Genomic DNA, 6,327 nt, shown 5'->3' with positions numbered 1-6,327 from the left:
CCTTTTCCATTCTTCATCTTGGGAGGGAGAGATGGGGGGAAACTATTCACTGATTGCAACTGCAGTGAATCCAGGGAGGGACAAGACTCTGCAAAGGTGCTCAGATGCTCTCTGTCCCTCTTAAATGTATTTTCACTTTTTTCCTTAATTTGACACATTCATTTGAATACAATTTGCACCCTAGAAATGGATAGCTTCTTTCCTCACCTATACAATTAAAAGCGTAGTTTCTCATGGAATTGAGCAGCATTTAAGGGATTAGCACATTGTTATAAAAAGTACATATGTGTTGCTTCATTTTGAGTATATCTAAGATTATTCACTGTTGTAAAAGTTTAATGGCTTATATGTTTCACCTTCTAATAACATTCTATATTTCTTGTCATTTTTTCATTTAATAGAATAGAAGGAAGTCATTCAGCAACTTAAATGGCTTTCTTTTCTCAAGCGGCCTTGATATTTCATTTTCATGTCCTTGATTCAGCTCCATTTGCAGCATCTTTGACAGCATCTTGTTCTAGGTCATTGTGTATGGAGGAAAGCTTCACTTAGGTGCTTCTTAAGGCTGGCTGACTGGCTGCATGACAGTTTTCAGTTTTGGTGTCCTGGATAACGTGTGATCAGAAGGCACCTGGCAGTTGACAGGAATTTGGTGCCTATGCTATGTTCATTTAACAGTACACTCACTTTGTTAATTTTTCTGAAGGATATCAAGCGGAAGACCAGGGTTGTCTCTACTACCCTTCTTGAACAAGGGAACCACATTTGCTATCCTCCAGTCTTCTGGCACTATTCCTGTAGACAACGAGGACATAAAAATCAAGGCCAATGGCTCTGCAAACTCATTTGCTTCCCAGAGAATCCTAGGATAAATGCCATCAGGCCCAGAGGACTTATCTATTTTCACCCTTTCCAGAATTTCCAATACCTCTTCCCTACATACTTCAAAGCCGTCCATTCTAATTAATTGTGACTCAATATTCACATTGGCAACAATGTCCTGTTCCTGAGTGAATACTGACTAAAAGTATTCATTCAGTGTCTCCCCAATCTCTTCAGCCTCCAAGCGCAACTTCCCACTACTATCCTTGACTGGACCTATTCCTACCCTAGTCATTCTTTTATTCCTGACATACCTATAGAAAGCCTTTGGGTTTTCCCTAATCCTACCAACCAAGGACTTTTCATGTTCCCTCCTTGCTGCTCTTAGCTCTCTCTTAAGCTCCTTCCTGGCTACCTTATAACTCTCAATCACCCCAATTGAACCTTCACGCCTCATCTTTACATAGACCGCCCTCGTCGCTTTAACAAGCGATTCCAATTCATTATAAAACCACGGCTCCCTCACACGACCCTTTCCTCCCTGCCTGACAGGTACATATTTATCAAGGACACTCAATAGTTGCTCCTTGAACAAGCTCCACATATCGATTGTGCCCTTCCCTTGAAGCCTACTTTTCCAAGCCATGCATCCTAAGTCATGCCTCACCACATCACAATTTCCCTGCCCCCAGCTATAACTCTTGCCCTGCAGTGCACACTTATCCCTCTTCATCACCAGAGTAGAATTCACCGAATTGTGGTCACTGTTCCTAAAGCGCTCACCTAACTCCAATTCTAACACCTGGCCTGATTTGTTACCCAGAAACAAATCCAGTATGACCTCACCTCTTGTTGGCCTGTCAACATATTGTGTCAGGAAACCCTCCTGCACACATTGGACAAACACCGACCCATCTAACGTACTCAAGCTATAGCTTTCCCAGTCAATATCTGGAAAGTTAAAGACCCCCAAAACAACCACCCTATTACTTTCCCTCTTCTCCTGAATCATATTCGCAATCCTGTCTTCTATGTCTCTTGGACTATTAGGAGGCCTGTAGAAAACTCCTAACAGGGTGACCTCACCTTTCCTATTTCTAACCTCAGCCCAAACTACCTCAGATGGCGAGTCTTCATCTATCGTCCTTTCACCGCTGTAATACTATCCTTGACAAACAATGCCACACCTCCCCCTCTTTTACCCCCACCTCTGACCCTACTAAAGCATTTAAACACTGGAATCTGCAACGGCCAATTCTGTCCCATGTCTCCATCATAGCCACAACATTGAACTCCCAGGTACCAACCCACGCTGCAAGTTCACCTACTTTATTTCGTATACTTCTTGCATTGAAGTATACACACTTCAAATCACCTTCCTGTTTACAGGCACCCTCCTTCGAGATTGATGCCATGAACCTAACCTCCCTACACTCAAGGTCCTACACCCTAAAGCGACCGTCTAGGTTCACATGCCCCTGCAGAGTTAGTTTAAACCCCACCAGACAGCACTAGCAAACCTCCCCCCAAGGATACTGGTGCCCCTCAGGTTAAGGTGTAGACCATCCTGTTTATAGAGGTCCCACCAGTCAACAATCCACAAGCCAGGGACACAGCCAGACAGAACGGACTCGGGATGATCAGGTAATGATTACAGACGCTCACAACAGACTTCAAAAATACATACAAGAAATTCCGTGCCAAAAATCGTTAATTTCAAAATCCACCAATGGATGGAAGGAATGGACCCGGACCATAGAACAGGCCGTCACCATAGGACAGAACAGGACCAAACACCGCAAAAAAAAGGCACTAAAAGAAAAAATGGCCAAACTAACACACAACGAAGAGGACATCACAACACACACCTGGGTTAAAAACCTCTCCCACAGACAGCTCACAGACACGGAATGAATAATACTGGCCAAGGGACTTAACTACAACTACAGGGACGCCAAGACAGCAGACTTCCTAGCATCACTAGAATGCACACTCAGGAACAATGGACTGACAGAAGAGACACAACAAACAGTGAGACAAAGTATCGCACCTCTGATAACAAGGAAAAGACAAACACATAACCTCAACACCAAGGAGGGAGAAGCACTAAAATCACTAAGAAACGATAAGAACATAATCATACGACCAACAGACAAAGGCAGAATTACGGTCATCCTGGACAAAGCAGAGTACATCCAAAAAGCGCAACAACTACTTGCAGATACCAACACCTACCAAACTGGCTGAAGAGCTGCAGCAGAAACTGAAACACCTGATCAGCGGATCCAGACACTCTATACAATCAATCCAGGAATTCTTGGACATCATCAGAAATTTACACATAGACAAAGAAGATACCATGGTCTCATTCGATGTAACAGCACTGTTCACCTCTACTGACAAAACTCTAGCCAGAGAAACAATAGCCAACCTGCTGGACATACAGAACAGACAACAGGCCATTGAACCTATCAACAAAGACGGCATACTTAAACTACTGGACCTGTGCCTCACAACACACTTCACATTCAACAACCAGATATACGAACAAATCAACGGAACACCCCATGGGCCCACCGATCTCTGCACTCATAGCAGAAGCAGTAATGCAAAGGTTAGAACAAACAGTCTTACCACAAATTCAATCCAAACTCTGGGTCAGATATGTGGATGACACCTTTGTAATCATTAAGAACACAGAAATAGAGAACACACACCGGATCATCAACGCCACACTCACAGGAATCTGATTCACGAGAGAGGAAGAAAAGAATAACCAACTCCCATTCCTAGACGTGATGGTACAGAGAACACCGAACGGAGAATTCACCATAAAGGTATACAGGAAAGCCACACACACAGACCAAGTCCTGAACTATGAAAGCAACCACCCCAACACACACAAACGAAGTTGCATCAAGACACTAATCAAAAGGGCCACAACACACTGCAGCACACCAGAACTGCAAAAAGAGCGAGAAGAACACTGTATTCGCCAAAAACGGATACCCACGCAATTTCATCAACAGATGCCTAAGAGAAAGACAACGGAACGAGGACATGCCGCAACCCGAAGGACTAGCCATACTACCATACATAAGGAGCATTTCAGAACTGACAGCCAGACTACTGCGACCACTAGGACTCATAACAGCACACAAACCAACAGCCACTCTCAGACAACAACTCATCAGAAGGAAGGACCCGATACTCAGCATCAGCAAAACCAATGTAGTTTACAAAATCACATGCAAGGACTGCACAAAACACTACATAGGACAAACAGGAAGACAGCTAACGATCTGCATCCATGAACACCAACTAGACATGAAACGACACGACCAGCTATCCTTAGTAGCCACACATGCCGATGACAAGCAACATGAATTCAACTGGGACAACACTACTATTATAGGGCAAGCCAAACAGAGAACAGCCAGGGAATTCCTAGAGGCATGGCACTCATTCACAGATTCTATCAACAAACACATGGAGCTGGACCCAATATACTGGCCACTGCTGCGGACAGCTGGAACTGACAACTGGAAGCTGCAGAGAGAAGCCATTATAAATGCTGGAGGAAACATCACAGAAGCGCTTCACAGGAGGCTCCCAAGCACTGAGGATGTCACCTAGACAGGGGACGAAACGTTTGCAACACAAATTTCCAGCTCGGCGAACAGAACCACAACACAGGTCCCACCTTCCCCAGAAAGAACCCCAGTTATCCAGATACCGGAATACCTCCCTCCTGCACCATCCCTGTAGCCACGCATTTAACTGTTCTCTCTGACTATTCCTCGACTCGCTATCACGTGGCACGGGTAACAAACCAGAGACAACAACTCTGTTTGTTCTAACTCTGAGCTTCCAGCCTCGCTCCCTGAAAGCCTGCCTGACATCTTCATCCTTCTTCCTACCTATGTCGCTGATGCCAACGTGGACCACGACTTCGGTCTGCTCCCTCTCCCCCTTCTGAACCCGGAAAACACGATCAGAGACGTCACTTACCCTTGCACCTGGGAGGCAACATACCAATCGTGAGTCTCTCTCGCCCCCACAAAACCGCCTATCGGTGCCCCATAACGATTGCTCTGCTCTTTTCCAAACTTCACTTCTGAGCAACAGGAGCAGGCTCCGTGCCATCGGCCTGAAACCCATTGGTTACCTCTGCTCAGTCGTCTTCCCCACAAGTATCCAAAATTGACTTCAATGAGCCTGACGTGATTTGAACACGCAACCTTCTGATCTGGAGTCAGACGCGCTACCGTTGCGCCACAAGCTCACGAGGAGATTGGGCCCGCTATTCATGCTTAAGGGAAGTGATCGCACTACAATGATTTTACGTCTGCGTAACAACTGAGATCAACAGTTCAGTCTGTTCTGTCTCTCCACCTCTCCTTCTGTTTCTCGAAACAATTTCCAACTCTACCTCAATAAAAAGCTGAAAGAACTGCGGATGCTGTATATCAGAAACAAAAAACAAACAGTAGTTGCCGATGACCCTTCCATAGAACTGATGGTGATTGGGAAAACGTTGGTTTATATGCAGGAGATATTGTGGGAGGAAGGCGGATGCAGTAAATGATAGATCAGGACAGAGCCCAAAGCGAGGGAAGAACTGTTGGACAGAAAAGGGAGTTGATAACGATCTGCGTGGGAGGGTGAATGGAGACTGTTCGTGGCAGTCATAGGTAGTGTGTAATGAAAGACTATGTGATAACAAGGCTTGGTGTGTGTGGTAGGGACGAGGATGCTATGGATTTCAAGCCCTAGAATTATTGAATTCGATATTGGGACCGGAGGGATGTATGGTCCAAAAGTGTAATATCCGGTGCGCTTCGTTCTGCTGGTGCTGGGCTTCGCTGGGACAATACAGCAAACCTGAGACAGAGATGTTGGCCACGCAACAGGGTGGGGTATGGAATTGGCAGGCAACCGGAAGCTCAGCGTCTTTTTTTGCGGGCAGAACGTAGATGTTCTGTGCAGCAGTCACCCAGTTAATGCCTCGGTTTCCCCAATGTAAATGAGCCCGTATTATGAGCAGCAAATGCAGTAGACTGGGTTGTGGGTAGTGCAGGTAAAGTGCCGCTACACCTGGAAGGTAAGTTTGGGCCCTTCGATAGTCAGGAGGGAGCAGGTAAATGGGCTGATGTCACACATTCGGCAGTTGCAGGGGAAAGTGCCGTTGGACTGTTGGGGTGGGAGTGGAGTTAGGGTTGGTGGGAATGAAGGAAGAGTGAACCCAAGGTATAACACCTGCCCATTTACTTAACCACTGCGCGCCTTTATTGGGAAAAAAAACTACCCAGGTAAGTTTGCGCTACACCAGCTTCCGGGTCCGCTCCGCACTTTTTTCGAAAAAGATATTTAAATTTAAACCATGAAACAAACGTAACCGCGTCTACAAACAGATAGTGCCAAACAGCCCTTACCTGCTCCGCGGAGAGAGTGAGGATTGTTCACTCGTTTGTGGGTGTTGGGATGATTGCTTCTCCGGTTAAG

At 45.8% G+C, this 6,327-nt stretch overlaps 1 non-coding gene across 1 annotated transcript; it reads right to left on the bottom strand.

Annotated features, from left to right (window-relative positions):
• Positions 1 to 5,035: 5,035 nt before the first annotated feature.
• On the bottom strand, positions 5,036 to 5,107 carry trnaw-cca (transfer RNA tryptophan (anticodon CCA)). Its single transcript has one exon. It is a non-coding gene; the product is annotated as a tRNA-Trp (tRNA).
• Positions 5,108 to 6,327: the final 1,220 nt, after the last annotated feature.

The sequence above is a fragment of the Hemiscyllium ocellatum genome (assembly GCF_020745735.1).
Source record: "Hemiscyllium ocellatum isolate sHemOce1 chromosome 27 unlocalized genomic scaffold, sHemOce1.pat.X.cur. SUPER_27_unloc_24, whole genome shotgun sequence".
Classification (NCBI taxonomy): domain Eukaryota; kingdom Metazoa; phylum Chordata; class Chondrichthyes; order Orectolobiformes; family Hemiscylliidae; genus Hemiscyllium; species Hemiscyllium ocellatum.
The sequence above is the reverse complement of the archived record's forward strand: the minus strand, read 5'-3'. Positions and strand labels throughout refer to the sequence as shown.